This window comes from Globicephala melas, chromosome 9 (genome assembly GCF_963455315.2).
Source record: "Globicephala melas chromosome 9, mGloMel1.2, whole genome shotgun sequence".
NCBI classification, from domain to species: domain Eukaryota; kingdom Metazoa; phylum Chordata; class Mammalia; order Artiodactyla; family Delphinidae; genus Globicephala; species Globicephala melas.
Genome location: NC_083322.1, coordinates 77,666,779 through 77,688,131, shown reverse-complemented (window position 1 = coordinate 77,688,131; position 21,353 = coordinate 77,666,779). Strand labels below are relative to the sequence as shown.

At 37.2% G+C, this 21,353-nt stretch overlaps 1 protein-coding gene across 4 annotated transcripts in view; it reads right to left on the bottom strand.

Moving 5' to 3' along the window:
• The window catches only part of SEMA3D (semaphorin 3D), a 208,216-nt gene that overhangs the window by 112,417 nt on the left and 74,446 nt on the right, over positions 1-21,353 (bottom strand). The window lies entirely within an intron of this gene.

The following is a 21,353-nucleotide window of genomic DNA, read 5'->3' as shown; positions in this document are numbered from 1 at the left end:
ATTTTATTGACATGTTTATCTTATTATCAAAAATGAATATAAAACATGTTAACACAAAAGCAATAAATGCAAAATTTCTCACAACACTGTTTTACCTTTTTTTAAAATACCTTTTTTAAAGTAAATCTATTTATCTATTTTTGGCTGCATTGGGTCTTCATTGCTGCACATGGGCTTTCTCTAGTTGCCGCAGGTAAGCGGGGGCTACCCTTCATTGCGGTGTCCAGGTAGTCGTGGTGCACGGGCTTAGTTGCTCCACGGAACGTGGGATCTTCCCGGACCAGAGTTCAAACCTGTGTCTCCTGCATTGGCAGGCAGAGTCTTAACCACTGCGCCACCAGGGAAGTCCCTGCCTTCTTAAGTTATAAATTAAAGCATCTACCAACTACAGTAAGATTTGCAAACTGATCAAAGTATCAATGTATGCAAAGTAAGCAGCAAACTAAGTGTGTGATAAATCTCAGGCATTTTTTCCTCCCTTCTACTTTTTTTTTTTTTTTTTTTTTTTTTTTTTTTTTTTTTTGCTGTGTGCGGGCCTCTCACTGTTGTGGCCTCTCCCGCTGCGGAGCACAGGCTCCGAACGCGCAGGCTCAGCGGCCATGGCCCACGGGCCCAGCCGCTCCGCGGCATGTGGGATCCTCCCGGACCGGGGCACGAACCCGTGCCCCCTGCATCGGCAGGCGGACTCCCAACCACTGCGCCACCAGGGAAGCCCCCTTCTACTTTTGATAGTGTTCAGATTGACCCCATGTCTGGAAGATTACACGGCGCCTATTTCACATATACAGTAAGATGTAAACAAAGAAGCAATGGATTCTGAAGGAGATGTGATCCTGAACCAGTGATGGAATCAGAATTATAAAGCAAGAAGGGACCTTAAAAATCAATTAATGCAAATTCATGATGTTATAAATGGAGGTGTTTAATTCCATCAAGATGAAGCCACATGCCCTAAAGTCACAAAACTATGGTGGCAAAGCTGATAACATAACCTCAATCCCAGTCTCCATTTATCTTTGGTTTGTTACCGGGCCTAATTCTTTGTTCTGGTTATAATTGTGATATGAACAGATTCCTATTTAAATTTAGGTCTGAGGGTTAGTGGTTAGGACTCCACGCTCCCACTGCTGAGGGCACAGGTTCAATCTCTGGTCAAGGAACTAAGATCCCACAAGCCATGTGTCATGGCCAAAAAAAACAAAAACCAAAAATAAAACCAAACAAAATAAATAAATAAATTTAGGTCTGAGTTTACAGGAGCCCAAATCTTTTCAATATGTTTCACCCCAAGTACAAAACATACCCTCTCATTTTCTACAACCCTAGACTATTAAATACCAATAAGATAATAATATCACTCATCACTTTTATTAAAGTCCATTATGTTACTGGACTTTAAAACTAAATCATTTTTCAAGCAATTCATTATCAATTAATGAGAAAAGTAAAAAGAGATGATGTCTTAGAAATAGGCATCAAGATGCTTCCGAAATGTGTAATGGCAGTTTTCAATCTCTGTAAAATGGATATTTGAGTCCCTTAAATTTAAAGCCTATATATTCCATCCATCAACTGTGGGCTTTATTACTATTTGATGTTTTTGAGAATTCCTGTCACTCTACTTTTCTAATTTACAATGATTAAATGTTACTTCTTTTAGTCACTGAGATAGATTTTTTGTCTTAGTTTTGACAAACTAAAAGGTCATATGCTGAAGAAGACACGATACCATTTGAATTCTCAAGTGAGTGTGGCTTTACCAAACATAAATGTCTTATTAATATTTATGAATCATGCTTTGTGCACCCTGGATCGAAGTCTTAACTCTACACGAATTATTTTTCTACTAAAGTTAAATAAAACCTTAAGCGTTTTTCAGACCAAAGACACAATGGGATAATATATTTTAGCATCTTCAAATGTAGTAATAAGCCTATTTTTCAGGGCTGATATCCAGTAAATATTCCATATTGATTGCAAAGTAGAACAGAAGGGAAAAGAATGGAACCAAGAGAACAGACAAGACAGATACGATCTAAAGCTTAAAAAGAGAAAACATTTCACACAAACCTTTATTCAATCAGGCAATTCTGTATCTTCCATGGGATTTCCCCTTGTTTAACTAAGAATGAAATGGGCAAAATGGAAGTATGTAAAGGGATTTCCAAGAGGATATCTTGACCCAACTAATAGAGGAAAGTAGGTTTTAGGTTATAAATCCATACTATTTCAAGTGTCCACAGATTATAATCAACTATTTTGAACTATGCATTGCAATGTTAATTACAAAATGAAACATGGCTAAGCCTAATAAGCAGGAGTGTGAGCTTTAGGCCCAGATCAGCTGCATCATATCCTAGTTTTGCAACTCTGGCTGTGTGATCGAGGACAACAAATTTAAACTCTCTGTGCCTTGGTTTTCTCATCTATAAAGTAATTCTCATGATGATTAAAGGAGGTAATTTATATAAAGTTCTTAGAACAATGCCTTGAAAATAGGAAAAGTTCAAAAAACATTAACTGTTACTTTGAATATTAAACTCCGGTTTGGGCCAAATAAGTTCTATTAAAGAGTATTATCTCATCTTCCATTAAATCTGACTTATGAAGACTAGAACAGCTCTATGTTTTTTAAAATAATATTTGAATAACATTAAAAAGCTACTCTGTCCACAAATATTTATAAGCTTCTAGTACGTGTTAAGTATTGAACATGCTGCTTAAGGTTACGGAATGGCTGAGTCCTACCATCAAGGAGCTCACAGATCCCTGTGCAAATAGATATGCACAGACAGTACAACATATGCATAGACAATACAACATAAGCACAATAAATTATAATACAAGTGTATACAAAATGTTAACAAACCTTTCAAGTAATTAATTGTGCATCGCCTTACAAAAGGAGGTGATACTTGTGAACAGTCTTGAAGGACAGACAGAAGCTTTACAGGAAAAACATAAAGAAAAGTTTATTCCAAGCAGAAGAGTGCTAGGATGTACAAGGGTACACACCATCGTATATTATACTTGCGTACTGCATGTTTAATGCTATCTCCTACTATGGGGTATGAGTTCCTTCAGGGCCAAGACCAGGCCTTACTTATCTTGGAAACCCCAGCACGTATCTCAGAGTCTGAGACAAATCAAGCACTTTAATAAATTTGGGGAATTGCAGTAGTTCAGTATGCTGGAACAGAGAGAAGAGGCAGGGGCAGTGAGAAGTGAGGATGCCTCCAGGTAATTAGGGCATAAGATGGCAGGCTGCGGAGGTCGGGTATTATGTAGGTAACTGAAAGCCACTAAAGTATTTTGTGCAGGAAACGTGACAGAGACTATAGCTGAATATTACAAAAATAAGTCTGGCTGCAGTGTTCAGGATGGATGAGAATCAGGAAAGATGGGGGCAGAGAGCCTCCCCAGAAGTTTCTGAAACGTGATGAGTCCCTGAATTATGGCAGTGCTAACGGGAAGAGGACGACATTTAAGAATCTTGCGTCTCATTTTCCGTCTCTACGCAAACAGTGAGAAAAATAAAGTTGAGGTCATCATTTGCTTTATTTTCTTTTACCATAATTAATTCTATTGGTTTTAGTTTCAAACAAATTTGACAAGGAAAAACAGCTGCAAAAATAGTGACTAACCTGAAGCATTATCACTTCAAAATGATTTAACGTTGCCTTGTAACAATGTTAGCATCAGAACGATTAAAGCATGCTTCCCAGATGCTTTGTAGCCAAACTAAATAACAAGACTTAGGCATTACATATGAAAATTTCTCAGGCTGATGCACACATTTTGAAAAGACCTTGGGACAGGGATTGGAACAGGTTCCCTCTTCCCCAAACAGTTTATCTTTCTTGCATTTCTGCCAAACCAAGCAAAGTCATTTTTGTTTCCACGGGATCATCCAGCCTAGGGAAAAAAAAGTTAAATCCCGAGTCTGAATCTTAACACCTAAAGCTGATACACTCCAAGGGTTTCAGGAACCAGATATGGATGCTAGCTGTGCAGGCTGCAAACTCATGCAAGTTAAAGACTAATAATTTGGCAATATATTTCAAAGCTTTATTTTTTTCTTTTCTTAAACTGGCAAGTCTCAGGCACGTGATTTTTAAGATTGTCCACAGTTTATAATCCTTTTGAACAGAAACTCCGTCTTGTTTTTTTTCCCCCTTTGGTAGTGGGGTGAATGGCTTCACAAATGCCATTCAGATAGGGCCTGCTCTGTACTTACTTAGCCAGCCCCACCTTTCCTCAGACTTCTAGGTCCTAAATGCATTCTTTGTTCTATCTACCTAAACCTTTGACCGAAACTACCATAATCACTCCTTCTAGCCGTTCTTTTAGCAATTCATTGTCCTATCACCTTGTTCTCAGTTTGTAATCTCACTCAATCACCCAGGCCCTCAAATTCCCACTCTTGTTCTCAGTACATTCTTGAAAAATCTACAGCTGATTATTTCTGAAATAAACGCATCAAAGTTATGATTCATCGTTTACTCTACTAGTTTAACTATGGAGAAATCATGCACATGATGGATTTTAACTGAATGTCGACACAGACCAGATGTTCATAATCCATGATCAATAAACCACGGCAGGGCTTCCCTGGTGGCGCAGTGGTTGAGAGTCCGCCTGCCGATGCAGGGGACACGGCTTCGTGGCCCGGTCCGGGAAGATCCCACATGCCGCAGAGCGGCTGGGCCCGTGAGCCATGGCCGCTGAGTCTGCGCGTCCGGAGCCTGTGCTCCGCAACGGGAGAGGCCACAACAGCGAGAGGCCGGCATACCGCAAAAAATAAATAAATAAATAAACAAACAAACCACGGCAGAGCAACGGGATGGTTCTGAGGTTCAAAACTCCTATAAACAGCATGGTATTTTCCTATATTTGTACATATGTGTGCATTGCTGAAGAGTATGTCCAGAGTTCATCAACATCCCCTGATATCTTACCAGAAGTCACAGGTAAATTGTATGTCTCCCACATACAGTTAATAACATATTTAGAATAATTTCTCATTTCTAACACAACAAAGTAAGTCTCTACCCTCATAAAACTAGATTTTTGAAAGCAAACAACTGACTCATCTAAGATCGCCAGGTACTGTGCGCACGCTCCAACGACTGATAACGAGTTCCACTCTCATTGACCTCATAGCCTAGTGAGAGAAAATGCTCATCCACAACAAAAATGAGAATATACATTTTTTTTTCCAGTGGCTGGAGACTTTATTTATCTAGTTATTTATTTATTTAGGCCACACCTTGTGGCATGCGGGATGCTGGACCTTAGTTACCTGACCAGGGATCAAACCCATACCCTGGGGTTAATTCCGTGCACTGGGAGCACCGAGTCTTAACCACTGGACCATCAGGGAAGTCCCAAGAATATACTTGTGACAAAGGACAACAGTACTTAAAGTAGTAGACTGTTAAATATTTTTAATAGTAAAATAGAAAGGACTTCCTCTCTGTGTCTCCATTAGCAAAGGCCAAATAACACAATTCTCGCCAATACAGTGGGTAGAGAAACTAAATGGTCTCTGATCACCTTCCAACCCTGGAGTTCTAGGGCATTAGAACCTAACATTGAACTTTGTTAAAACAGACAACGTATCGAGTAACAAACTGTCATTCATCTATTTACTCCAGGCCATTGCTCTGTTCTTTGGAACAGGTAGTCTCTAACCTTTGGGAAGAACAGAAATACGGTATACGGCAATTAGAGCTAAAGGGAGAACTTCTCAATAAACCTGTTTGACTCCTCTGTTAACAATTCAGTGAGGCCCAGAATGGTTAAGTGGGCTTCACAAAACCAGTTTTCTCTTCGTGGCAAAATACAGCAGCAATGAATCCCCTCACCTACAGCCACATGCCCCTCCATGTGAGGGCAAGGCTGAAGATCCCACCGTCCCTGCTCCTATTTGAAATAAATGCTTGTTCTGAAAAGAATTCTTTGTAACTCCCTTTTAGTGTCCCTTCATATAATTGTTCATTCAGCCTGAAGAAACATTTGACCTGATGCTCTACAGTCTTCCTCGCTACCCCAGAGAGGAAAGGAGTGGTCAGTCACACTGAATCTAGTAAATTTAGGATTAAGCAGCACAGACTTCCTCAATGTTTCACTGTTAAATGAATAAAATCCCAAACCCTTGAATTCCTGCATTTATTGCCAGAAATTCTAAACTGGGTGGAGTTGACAATCTCTCTCACGAGAAGACTACATAGCTAAAAAATGGCTTCCCACATCCTTTAAAGAACACTTCACAGGAAGATCTTTTTTTAAAGAAGAAAATCAAAGTTATTAAAGGCAGAATTTCATGGGGTAAAAATAACATCAGCTTTGAGAAAAGTCAATTTCCAGTAGAATTTCTCAGCAGGGAAAGCTTACAGCCAACAATGAATCCAGATCAAAACCCTGTCACCTTGGGGATTCCCTGGTGGTCCAGTGGTTAGGACTCAGCACTTGCCAAAAAAAAAAACAAAGCAAAACAAACAAACAAAAAACAACCCCCCCCCAAAAAAATACCTGTCACCTTTCCCTACCATCTCAGAATATTCAGCAGAAAAGCACAAATTCTTGCCCCACCTACCCCCTCTTTTTCCTCAAGGAAATAGCCATTATATCAGTAGGGCTGTTCTGAGGGTTCTTGAATACAGTCACATCTCCAGTGTGTTCTCTGCAAAACTGTCTAAATAAAGAAGGAAAGGAGTTTTTTTTCCTGCCTTCCCCATAAATTCAGCTTCTCCCCCTTGATCTCTGAATTCCCTGGGCTTCCATGCCAACCGTTAGACTCCCAAGATTCTTTCTATGGAACTCCTTCGTCCCATAGTTCCCATAAATGTTTTGGCTACCAAAACACCCTTACCATCCCCCAACCCCCAAAGCCTGTTCTCAGTTTGGGTCCGGAATTGAGTAAAGGGAGCAAACTGCTCATCCCAAAATGAAAATTAGTCACTAATGCTGTGGCTCACTGAGTCCCTTTGGCTCTCTGTGAACCTGTATTTGTCTCTCCCGCTTTTGGTCTGAGGCAAGGGAAGAATTCTTTCTTGGATTTAACGTTTCGAAAGTGAACTCATCTTAAACTGGCCCTACCTGACTTTCAATTGGTTTTCTGAGGTTTGAGATCATATGAAAAGACCTTGGTCACCAAGTTGGCTCACTTCCACCTATCAAACATACCCCTTATTCTCTATTTAAGTATCTTTAGTCTCCATAGCTAACTGCTCAAACAATATCAAATGTATAAAGAATGTTATTCAAAGCTAAACTCCCGACAAAAGACTAAATTATAGGCGTATCATCGTTATATTTTCCCAGGTGAAAAGTCTAACCCTAACCTTGCAAATGCAAGTTCAAATTAGAAAGAAAAAACAATGAAACTCTCATTTGCTCATCTGCAATGGAATGTTGGAAATCATTCTGTTCATTAGGTCTTAGACAGAATATTATCTATATCAATAATAAATCAGATGATGCCACATAGGGAAACATAAATTAGGAACAAATAAAGCCTATTACTCATCAAGCTACATTCTTGCCAGGACAGGATGTGAAATAGGAGTGTAGTAATTTTACACCATCGCATTTTCATCTACATCCATGCATTTAAATCACAGGTTTCTTCTTCTTTGGCTAGCTTTCAACAGTAGACGCTTTATACAATCCATCACATGTGAGATTCACAATTTACGATTACAGGTGCCTTTTAAATTCTTACTTTGAGTAAGAATGAATTGTTTTAAATTCTCAAAAGCTTGGCTATGATAAATTTTCCTACTGAGATATAAAATGGCTAACATTATAAATAACTGATACATTTCCAGAAGAACAATTCAATAACAGAATAAACTGCCTCAGAGGGTAATTCAATAACAGAATAAACTGCCTCAGAGGGTAATTCTGGGAAAGACAGATTCTATTTTGACAATTATTTTCTTAATTCCCTTCAAAGTATTGAGAATTTCTCCTTTTTCAAATTTCAAGGTATATTTAAAATCAAAACACCATGTCACAAGTGAATAGGAGTTTGTTTTCAATCTAGTATGTGTATTTAATTTTTTAAAACCTTAGAAAAGTCATACCTTAATACACCATCTTTTACTGATTCTAAATAGCAAGACAAATATGACAAGACCAAATAATTCCTCAAGATAAGATCACCACAAGTTAATGTACAGAGCAAAGAGTTGTGAGAATAACTTTAAAAAACAATATTTTATAACAATATTACTTTTTAAATTAATTATATTAATCGAAGTTAAGTATATACATACCAAAAGGTAAAGTTAAAAGGCATATATAAGCCTATCTGTCTCTTCTCCCATCCTCTGTCCACCTCTAATCTAGACCCCATATTGACACATTTAGTAGTTTATTTTCTATTATTTTCATATATAGAAATAATATGTATGTACTACTACCTTTTAAAACATCACTTTCAGACATTTCCACTGAATTCCTGTTTATAGAAGTTGAGAGTTCTAGCTTTCTTATGCCAACTCTTTCCCTCCAACCAAGCTCCTAACACTACGGTATGTCCATTCTTATAAAAGCTATATTTAATCATTCCATTACTATCGCAAGGTAAATATTCTTCCCTACTTTGAAAAGTAGTGTTCTCTAAATAAAGACTATTACAAGTGACAAAGAAGGACACTGCATCATGATCAAGGGATCAATCCAAGAAGAAGATATAACCATTGTAAATATTTATGCACCCAACATAGGAAAACCTCAATACATAAGGCAAATACTAACAGCCATCAAAGGGGAAATCGACAGTAAAACAATCATAGTAGGGGACTTTAACACCCCACTTTCACCAATGGACAGTTCATCCAAAATGAAAATAAATAAGGAAACAAGCTTTAAATGATACATTAAACAAGATGGAGTTAATTGATACTTATAGGACATTCCATCCAAAAACAGCAGAATACACTTTCTTCTCAAGTGCTCATGGAACATTCTCCAGGGTAGATCATACCTTGGGTCACAAATCAAGCCTTGGTAAATTTAAGAAAATTGAAATTGTATCAAGTATCTTTTCCGACCACAACACTATGAGACTAGACATCGATTACAGGAAAAAAATCTGTAAAAAATACAAACACAGGGAGGCTAAACAATAAGCTACTTAATAACGAAGAGATCACTGAAGAAATCAAAGAGCAAATCAAAAAATACCTAGAAACAAACGGCAATGAAAACACGACAACCCAAAACCTATGGGATGCAGCAAAAGCAATTCTAAGAGGGAAGCTTATAGCAATACAAACCTACTTTAAGAAACAAGAAACATCTCAAATAAACAACGTAACCTTACACCTAAAGCAATTAGAGAAAGAAGAACAAAAAAACCCAAAGTTAGCAGAAGGAAAGAAATCATAAAGATCAGATCAGAAATAAATGAAAAAGAAATAAAGGAAATGATAGCAAAGATCAATCAAACTAAGAGCTGGTTCTTTGAGAAGATAAACAAAATTGATAAACCATTAGCCAGTCTCATCAAAAAAAAAAAGGGAGAAGACCCAAATCAATAGAATTAGAAATGAAAAAGGACAAGTAACAACTGACACTGCAGAAATACAAAAGATCATGAGAGATTACTACAAGCAACTCTATGCCAATAAAATGGACAACCTGGAAGAAATGGACAAATTCTTAGAAAAGCACAACCTTTGGAGACTGAACCAGGAAGAAATAGAAAATATAAACAGACCAATCACAAGCACTGAAATTAAGACTGTGATTAAAAATCTTGCAACAAACAAAAGCCCAGGATCAGATGGCTTCACAGGCAATTCTATCAAACATTTACAGAAGAGCTAACACCTATCCTTCTCAAACTCTTCCAAAATATAGCAGAGGGAGGAACACTCCCATACTCATTCTACAAAGCCACCATCACCCGGATACCAAAACTAGACAAAGATGTCACGAGGAAAGAAAACTACAGGCCAATATAACTGATGAATATAGATGCAAAAATCCTCAACAAAATACTAGCAAACAGAATCCAACAGCATATTAAAAGTATTATACACCATGATCAAGTGGGGTTTATCCCAGGAATGCAAGGATTCTTCAGTATACGCAAATCAATCAATGTGATACACCATATTAACAAACTGAAGGATAAAAACCATATGATCATCTCAATAGATGCAAAAAAAAAGCTTTTGACAAAATTCAACACCCATTTATGATAAAAACCCTCCAGAAAGTAGGCATAGAGGGAACTTACCTCAACATAATAAAGGTCATATATGACAAACCCACAGCCAACACCATTCTCAATAGAGAAAAACCTAAACCATTTCCACTAAGATCAGGAACAAGACAAGGTTGCTCACTCTCACCACTATTATTCAACATTGTTTCGGAAGTTTTAGCCACAGCAATCCGAGAAGAAAAGGAAATAAAAGGAATCCAAACTGAAAAAGAAGTAAAACAGTCACTGTTTGCAGATGACATGACACTATACATAAAGAATCCTAAAGATGCTACCAGAAAACTACTAGAGCTAATCAATGAATTTGGTAAATAGCAGGATACAAAATTAATGCACAGAAATCTCTGGCATTCCTATACATTAATGATGAAAAATCTGAAAAAGAAATTAAGGAAACACTCTCATTTACAATTGCAACACAAAGAACAATATACCTAGGAATAAACCTACCTAAGAAGACCAAAGATCTGTATGCAGAAAACTATAAGACACTGATGAAAGAAATTAAAGATGATACAAATAGATGGAGAGGTATACCATGTTCTTGGATTGGAAGAATCAACATTATGAAAATGACTACTACCCAAAGCAATCTACAGATTCAATGCAATCCCTATCAAACTACCAATGGCATTTTTCACAGAAGTAGAACAAAAAATTTCACAATTTGTGTGGAAACACAGAAGACCCCAAATAGCCAAAGCAATCTTGAGAATGAAAAACGGAGCTGGAGGAATCAGGCTCCCTGACTTCAGACTATACTACATAGCTACAGTAATCAAGACAGTATGGTACTGGCACAAAAACAGAAATATAGATCAATGGAACAGGATAGAAACCCCAGAGATAAACCTAGGCACATATGGTCACCTTATCTTTGCTAAAGGAGGCAGGAATACACAATGGAGAAAAGACAGCCTCTTCAATAAGTGGTGCTGGGAAAACTGGACAGCTACATGCAAAAGAATGAAATTAGAACACTCCCTAACACCATACACAAAAATAAACTCAAAATGGATTAAAGACCTAAATGTAAGGCCAGACACTATCGAACTCTTAGAGGAAAATATAGGCAGAACACTCTATGGCACAAATCACAGCAAGATCCTTTTGACCCACCTCCTAGAGAAATGGAAATAAAAACAAAAATAAACAAATGGGACCTAATGAAACTCAAAAGCTTTTACACAGCAAAGGAAACCATAAACAAGACCAAAAGACAACCCTCAGTATGGGAGAAAATATTTGCAAATGAAGCAACTGACAAAGGATTAGTCTTCAAAATTTACAAGCAGCTCATGCAGCTCAATATCAAAAAAACAAACAACCCAATCCAAAAATGGGCAGAAGACCTAAACAGACATTTCTCCAAAGAAGATATACAGATTGCCAACAAACACATGAAAGGATGCTCAACATCATTAAGCATTAGAGAAATGCAAATCAAAACTACAATGAGATATCATCTCACACCAGTCAGAATAGCCATCATCAAAAAATCTACATACAGTAAATGCTGGAGAGGGTGTGGAGAAAAGGGAACCCTCTTGCACTGCTGGTGGGAATGTAAATTGATACAGCCACTATGGAGAACAGTATGGAGGTTCCTTAAAAAACTACAAATAGAACTACCATACGACCCAGCAATCCCACTAGTGGGCATATACCCTGAGAAAACCATAAGTCAAAAAGAGACATGTACCACAATGTTCATTGCAGCTCTATTTACCATAGCCAGGGCATGGAAGCATCCTAAGTGTCCATCGACAGATGAATGGATAAAGAAGATGTGGCATATATATACAATGGAATATTACTCAGCCATAAATAGAAACGAAATTGAGTTATTTCTAGTGAGGTGGATGGACCTAGAGTCTGTCATACAGAATGAAAAAAAAAACAAAAAACAAATACCATATGCTAACATATATATATGGAATCAAAAAAAAAAATGGGGCTTCCCTGGTGGCGCAGTGGTTGAGAATCTGCCTGCTAATGCAGGGGACACAGGTTCAAGCCCTGGTCTGGGAGGATCCCACATGCCGCGGAGCAACTAGACCCGTGAGCCACAACTACTGAGCCTGCGCGTCTGGAGCCTGTGCTCCGCAACAAGAGAGGCCACGATAGTGAGAGGACTGCGCACTGCGATGAAGAGTGGCCCCCGCTTGCCACAACTAGAGAAAGCCCTCGCACAGAAACGAAGACCCAACACAGCAAAAGTAAATAAATAAAATTAAAAAAAATAAAATGGTCATGAAGAACCTAGGGGCAAGACAGGAATAAAGACGCAGACCTACTAGAGAATGGACTTGAGGACACTGGGGGGGGGGGGAAGGGTAAGCTGTGACAAAGTGAGAGAGTGGCATGGACATATATACACTACCAAATGTAAAACTGATAGCTAGTGGGAAGCAGCCACATAGCACAGGGAGATCAGCTTGGTGCTTTGTGACCACCTAGAGGGGTGGGATACGGAGGGTGGGAGGGAGAGAGACGCAAGAGGGAAGAGATATGGGGATATATATATATATATATATATATGAATAGCTGATTCACTTTGCTATAAAGCTGAAACTAACACACCATGGTAAAGCAATTATACTCCAATAAAGATGTTAAAAAACAAAAAGCAGTGTTCTCTGATTATACTTTCTTTCTTGAAAATAAAAAAAATGTTGTTTTTGTTAATAATTCCCCAATTGTGACATTTGCTTAGACTTCCTTAAGATCATGATCAAAACTTTCCACACCTTCTGAAAAATGCCTCCATAAAATTTTCAAATGGAATTCTGTCAGATTGTTTTTTGTTTTCCTTCAGGAAACATCCCCTCTTGGCCCTTTCTTCCTCTTGCTCCAATCTGGACTGTCTATTCTCTGACCTGAGGAATAGTTTCTTCAAACTTCCTTCTACCACTCTCCTAGTAAGAAACTCATTTTTCCTGGATCCCATGTCTTTCCTCTTTGATTTATTTTCTTATTTTGGTGAGCACATCTCCAGAAGTTTCCTAAAAAAGAGTGACTGTGACTTATATATTTGAAATTTTCCATGTGTGAAAATGTCTTTAATTTACCTTTGTTGATAATTGGGCTAACTATAGAATTCTGGGCTGAACAGCTTTCACCCTCAGAGAACTGAGGCGTTTACATACTATCCTCTGGCTTCCAAAGTTATGGTTTAGAAGTCTCATGCCATCAGTGTCCCAAGCTTTTGAATGTCTTCTGTTTTTCCTTTCACCTCCTCACTCTTGCTATTATAAAACTTAAAATAATTGGCCTGAATATGTCTTGTTTTGTTTTTCACTTATCATGCTGGGCATTCAGTGTGACATCTGATCTGAAAGTTAATTTCCACTGATTCAAGAGAATTTCCTTTTGGCTTTTCATTCAGAACAAACAGATGTCAGTTATCTGTGCAACTTTTCTCTAGGTTTTCTCCAGAAAGGGTCCTCTAGCTTACCCAAGGAAGATAATTCCGTACACGTGTGCACAGAATTTGCATCAGAATATGCTTATGGACTTCCAAGAGGGAGATTCAAAATACAGTCACAGAATAATGTCTTCCTTAATTTCAGTCAGTATTACAGGGCATAAACAATGAGATCATGTTTTCCATTTAGTTTCCCATAAATTGTTAGTTCTCTGCTGATGACTTCAAAATAGACACCTAAAACCCCACTGCCTCTCCCAAGTCACAGTTCAGAATTTCCAGTAGCCTGCTTGGTACTGTCATTTTTCCCCCAACCACCTGGTCCTACTGACTATAATGACTTTAATGACATGACCTAGTTCCCAGGCTCAAGATAACAGAATCGTTTTTAGTTCCTCTTCCTTATTCCCTTACTCTTTTATTCCCCTATTTAAATAACTGCTACCTGTAAGTATATTGCATTTCCCTCACATCAACTTCCAGGTAAATTTAAAGCCTTATAGATTTCCTCATGCAAATTATCTATTCCTTTTCCTCAAACATTTATTTTTATCATCAGCCAGGCTAAGAGCCATATTACTGCTTCTCAAAATTACTATAACAGGCTCCTAAACAACCTTGTTCCCTGCCCCCCTCCCTCTCCAATCTCTCCCACATTATGCTGTCTATTCTGGTTTTCTCCCTTAAATTAGAATTAAGTTAGAATTTCATGATCAAAATCCTCCAGTGCCAACATATATTTTATTCAATAAACTCTAAATTTCTTCCAATGTTCAAAGTTCAATTTCACACCCAACCTCCTCCGAAATTCTTTGAAATGTTTGGTTTTATTTACCCTAATCCTATGGCATCAATCTTTTTGCAGTTATTTTGTCCCTTAAAAAGACTAGAAGCTCTTGCAGACAAGAATAATGTCTAAATCATTGCTGCAATTCATCACCTCTTCTTTCACATAAGAAGTCTAACAAACATTTAACTGATGATTTTTCAAACTCTAGTGATTCTTGTTTATGTTGGTTTATCTACCTTCCATCTAAACCAGGATTTATTACAGCCTTATTAATAATTCAGAGAGGTTAATGTGCCATTTGGAGACCCAATTGTGCCTCTAATGCTTTGCAATCATAAGAGATTCCTGTTGTGATATCCAAATGTTCCTGTGTGTATTGGGGGTGGAGGAATGGAGGAGAGGAGGGTGGGAAGAGGAGAGAGTTGGAAATAAAACACTCTAAAAGCAGTGCTTCTCAGGATTAACATGCATTCAGATCAGCTGGGATTCTTGCTAAAAAATAGACTCTCACTGAGAAGTCTAGGAGGGAGCCTGAGATTCTGCATTTCTAAGAAGCTCTCAAATTATGCTGGCGCTACTGGTCCTTGAACCACAGCTGGAGTAGAAAAGCTAAAGAACACTGTGGCCCCAATTGCCTTGAAGTGCTGGACTCTTCTTTCTTCTCCACACTACAGTTTCTCTCAAACCCTTATATGATGATGTCTTAATTTATGCAAAATAGCCAAATTATTATTATTTTTCCTCTACAACACTACATTGTTAGAATAAGTTAGGGATGTACAGCTGTGACCAATGTGATTAACTTATAACTAACTTAATTGCTATAAGTGATAAATAACCTACTTAGTTTCAACCAGAGACATATAAAACTCTTTCCCCTCCATTTTCTCATACAAAGAAGAGAAGTACATTCATTTAATATGCATTAACCTGGAAGGAAAATGTAAAGATGCCAAGTTATGATTTATTAATTGACTTTCAAGTAAATGTCCTGTTATGTGTGGCAGGAGAAATTGTATCCAAGATGCCTAAATATATTTTTAAAGACCTTGAATTTTCTTCACATCCTACTTCAATTAATTCAGTAATATATTATGTCTGGTCTCTCTTTGAAACCTATCATAATATCCATTTGTGCTTTATAACTTCCAAGGAGCTTTTCCTCTATTATTTCATTTGATCCTTAACCAAAGGATTATCACTAATTTCCAGATGAGAAAACCTAGATTCAGAAAGAGCAAACAACTGTTCTAATGGTACAAGAACAGTACATGGCAGAGAAAGCTAAAACCTATCAAGGTCTCTTCTAACTCTAAGCCCTATCACCCATTACAGCTATATTTTATATTTTAAGATTGACCATTACTTAGAAAAGCAAGGTTCTTTTTCAAAACAATTCTACTTACTGTTTTTATGGAACATACCCACAGACAAGTTCACTTCTATTGCTTCCTCCACTTTACCATTCCATTGGGATTACTGAAATATTTATCTTATTTTCTAGACTGTGTCTGGCTCACTTTGGCTTTAGTGAAATAAACCTCTTTATGAGTATCTTTCTTCCTAAATAAAAAGCACTTTAGCTTTAATTTATGCCTCTTTTGAATTAATAGGATTAAAACAGCATGTTGAAAGGACTCAGAAAAATGCAAAATGTATATTACAAGTTCTTAAGAGAGAGGCATTTGCCAAATTTTCTGTTAAAATGACCCAATGACATTCATTTAAAAAAAATCTGTAAACTTATAGTTTTACATTTATACTGAAAGAATCTCACTGCTAAAATTTATTTAATAAGACCCAAGAAATTAGAGCCAAATTTTAGGTAAGTGAAGTCATAAAACAAGAAATTGTAGATAAAAAATTTTATCTCCTCAATAATTTACAGAATAGTAAACCAACTATATACAGTATACGATCTATTCAAAGAAACCTATTTTAACCAAAAAATAGTGGACTGGGATTAATGCCAGAAAAATTTGCCTTTACTTAAATTATGCCCTTATAAATTCCTTCCATATTTATGCATAACAAGGATGCAATTCAAGTGTCTCATGATGTAGCTCTCCTTTGCCCTGCCAGGAGGACACTACTGACCACATAGGCCTCAGTGATTTTTATGTATGTTCCTAATTCCAGGAACACTTTTTATATGATACTTTTGTATGGCAATATTACATCATATGTTACCATATATTATTAGGTAACTTCTACCACTCTGTGAACCTCTACAGATCAATCATGTTTAGAAGAATGCTCTACATAGTGTTAAATAGATTTTAATCATCACTAAATCACAGTGCTGGATACAGGCAAGTTGTAGTACAAACACTATTGTACTGAAACGCAGAAGGCTTGGATCAGCTTTCTAATTATCTACTCATGTGACTCTGAGGTTATTAGTTAATCTTTCTGAAGTTTTATTTCTAAATCCTTACATAACAAATTTCTAAACATATGTAGTACTTACAAACCTATATCAATATATCAAACTGAATATATTTTTATATCTGTTTAACCTCTCTTTCTACCTACACAACAGTTGACACTGATAATGAACCAAACAATAGTTTATTATGCAAAATAAGCAAGTTTTATTAACATATGTTCTAAAAGTAGCCTGATTTTAGAAGGAAAAAATCATTATTTTCTTCAATAGTGTATGAATTATCCCACATTTCTCCTGAATCATTAATTATTCCTCTCCTAGATTATTTCAATTAACAAATAAATATGCTGTTGTTTAGCTCATGAAAAAAAACAAGTCTCTTGATCTCATTGTCCTTCCAGCTACTACTGCCCACGTCTCTATTATGGGAAAACTCCTTGAAAGAACTGTCTACACTTGCCTCCAGTTCCCCCGAGCCCATGCTCTTCAGAATCCATCTTAGTTGTGCTCTGGCTCCCACACTTAAAGACACTGCTCTTATCAAGGTCAACAATAGACTTCTGTTGTTATTTTATTTATTTATTTATTTTTTGCGGTACGCGGGCCCTTCACTGCTGTGGCCTCTCCCGTTGCGGAGCACAGGCTCCGGACGCGCAGGCTCAGCGGCCATGGCTCACGGGCCCAGCCGTTCCGCGGCACGTGGGATCTTCCCGGACCGGGGCACAAACCCACGTCCCCTGCATCGGCAGGCAGACTCTCAACCACTGCGCCACCAGGGAAGCCCCCTGTTGTTAAATTTAATGTTAATTTTTACTTATCTTTCGTGACACATTAGCTGAATATGACACTGCTGGTAGTCCCTTTTCTTACTTTCTTCCTTTAACTTTCTCTACACCACAACTTCTGATTTTTCTCCTACATACCTGGGCACTTCTTTTAGTTCACTGAGATGCTCAGTCCTCCTTTCACTAATTTCCTGACTTAAGAGTATCCCAGAACTCAATCCTCTAAATTTTCTATATCCCTTAGTCGTCTCACAGAATTTCATGGATTTAAAATTTTCTCTATGCTAACTGCCAAATTCATATCTCCAATTGACATCGTCTATAAACTCCAAAAATGATATACTCAAGTGCTTTCTAGGCATCTTACTTAGATATCTAATAGCCTTCTCAAACGAATATGTCCACTTGATCTTCCCACACGACATTCTTTCACAATCTCTGCCATCTCAATTAATAGTAACCCCATCCTTAGATCAAAAACAAACAAACAAAAAAACCATGGAGTCAGATTTGACTTCTCTCTTACTTCATATCCAATCCATCAACAAATCCTGTTGGCTCTACCTTCATATCTTCTTCTCCTACCTCCACTGCAACCAGTCTGGCTCATAGACCATCATTTCTCACCTGGATTATTACAGTCCTCTCAGACTTGGCTCCCTATTTCCCTGATCTCTCCCTTTCAGTGCACACACAGTACAGAAACCAGAGTGATCCTATAATAATGAAAGTCAGACCATGTCACCTCTGTGCTCAAAATTCTCCAATGGATTCCCATAACACTCAGACTAAAAACCAACGTTTTAACAAATGACAACAGTGAAAGGATCTAATACTTCTTCCCTCCTATTAACTCTCTGATTTAATCAATTTTCTTCTTTCTCCCATTCCACTGGTTTTTTTGCCATACTTTAAGATCCTTGAACATGCCAGACACCTTTCCACCTCAGGACTTTTGCACTTGCTGTTCCTTTTGCCAAAAATGTTCCTTTCCTGAGTATCTGCATGACTTGCAACAATAATTTCTTGAAGTATCTGTGAAAACATCACTCTCTGGGTGAGCTCTTTCTTGAGCGCCATATTTGACTACTACACCCCCACCAATCAACTTTCCCGATTCATTTTTCTCCATAGCACTTATCATCTTCCATCTTGCTGTGTAATGTACTTATGTATGGTCTACCTTTCTGTATCAGAATATAAACTACATGATGCCAGGGAGTTTTGCCTCTTCTACTTGCTAACATATCCCCTTGTTGCCAGCATGGGGCTGGAAACAGTGGGCATCATAAACTATTGTTATTAACCACTGAGAGCTGAATATCAAATACACAATAATATTATCCTTGAGCTCTTAAACCTACGAAAGCCCAGTCCCACACACAGCCTCAGTTTAGAGAAAACACATCTGGGAAAACAAGTGAGTCCATTAAAAATTAAACCATCAATGACTTTCTCTATAGCAGAAAATATATGGGAATTCTTACTATTAGATTGATAATACTTCTTTACTATATACTTAAGGAGAGATATTCAGAGCAAGTCATCTTCTTTTCTCATTGATTTGACAACAAAAATGTCCACTTTAGAAAGGAACTCCTGAATGAATGATTTTATGATTCCTTTTAACCCACCCTGAAGGCTACCAACTACTCAAAGACACTACTCTTACCAAAGTCAATAACCACCTAAGGGCTTGTTAACTACTAGAAGACAATGAAGATAAAAATACTGGAAAGTACCTTCAATAAATTCACAATCTGTGGGTGGTACTGGACTGAGGGAAACTAACCCTAGTATAAAATGTTTGAGAGTAAACAGAAGCAATTTTAATATATGCTATAAATCCCCAGGAGGAAACTATGTAATATTTTTCAAACTTGTTTATATAGGGAAAACTCTGGTCTGGGAACAACCATTAATATCTAGCAAGATAATAGTGTTTCACAAAAATTAATAATTGACAGCATTTATTAAATGTTTACTATGCCAAACACTGTTTTACGTGCTTTACATGGATCAAGACACCTTCACAACTACCTCATTAGAATTAAATAAATTAACGCACTTGGAAAACTGCAGTACATAAAATAAACATCCATATGTCCCACAACTAGTAACAGCAGTTAAGACCTAATAAGCAGTTTGGCTTCAGAACCTGCCTTCTTCACAGCTATACTCAATCGAGATATCAGAAGTTATACAAAACTAGTCAAATCAAACAAGTTAGATGAGTGAAATGGCCATGAATCTCTACTTGAGGCACGCCACATTTCACAGCTAAATAGAGTCATTTTTAAATAATGAAAAATATATAGACTTATCCACTCATTCCTCAGAAGACTCAAACAAGATAAAGAACTATTCTATCAAATGCACTAATGTTTAGTTATACAATAGCAGATAAAAATTTTAAAGATGATTTCCAGTTTTCTTTTCTATGAAAAGACGTAAGTTTTGGAGGAGCAAAAAATAATTAGTACTATTGGTAGTTACTGAGAAAAGCATACTGCCAAAGATGTAATAATGAAACCTTGTATTTTTTTTTTTATATATCTTGATATTTGTGTTCCTGAACATGCAATGCCTCCCTCAAGGGCACAAGGTGGCAAGAACATGGGCCTGGAACTAGAGAGGTGAAAACACACAAGTCAGTTCTGCCACTTAACAGCTTCTTGCTTTGGGGCAAGGCCTTCAGGTTCTAACCTCATGTTTCTTATCTATAAAATGGGTATAAAAGTGATGGTTCTTCATAGTGTCCTAAAGTCTAAGTAGGGTCCTGGATGCAGTCTCCTGTTTGATGTTCCTGATAGAACTTCCCACTATTTGAAATAACCTTCACCTGTTTGTTTACCTGTTTATTGTTTGCCTCCCTATCTGGTAAAGAAATTCCAGGGGGACAGTGACTTTTCTCTTCTTTTTTCAAAGTTTTTGCCCATTCCCTCTTTAGCTATATTACCTATCTCATCTTTAGGAGTTGTCCAAACAAATACCATTGCAGATACAAACGATTCCTGGGTATAAATATCCTTAACCGGCATGAGTTCCTTCATGATGATTTATAATACAAAAAATGCTTACAGTAATTGCAAGACTGAAGTTGGTCATTTTTCAAAAGTTATATTTACTACATCTGCAGTATAAAGCATACAAGTCACTGTGAGAAGCTCACCTTGTAAGGCCATATATATATATTACCCTTATAAAACAAAACCCAGAAATACAGAACATCCTGACCTCTAAGTTTCCTTACTTGTTACTCAAGAAACTGATTTAGTATGCATAAATGTGCAAGAATTCAAAATATGCAACTGAGGGGAAATCTCTTTACACAACAATAGAACCAAACAAGCTCCTGTGGATTCAGAGGTTCAAAGCTAAGTCTTTATCAAAGAGCATTCTTTGGATAAAATGGTTATTATATTTCTGTTGGCCTTTAAGAAATCCCTCAAAATAATCTTGCAGCTGTTTAAAGTAGCTAACTCTACTGATACTGGCTGTGTCTCTGGTCTGCACCTAAGGAAGCCTGAGTTATGGAAAGCAAAGCTGATTTTGTGCCCATAAAAATGAATTATTTTTGAAAATACAGTTAATTTTTCATTTTGACTGATTTTTCTAACCTCACATGCTGGCAGTATTTTAATGCCAAGCATGAAGTTTTAGACTCCCTCAAAACTAAGCAATGGGTGATACTAGGTGATCTTCACTCATTAGTCAGT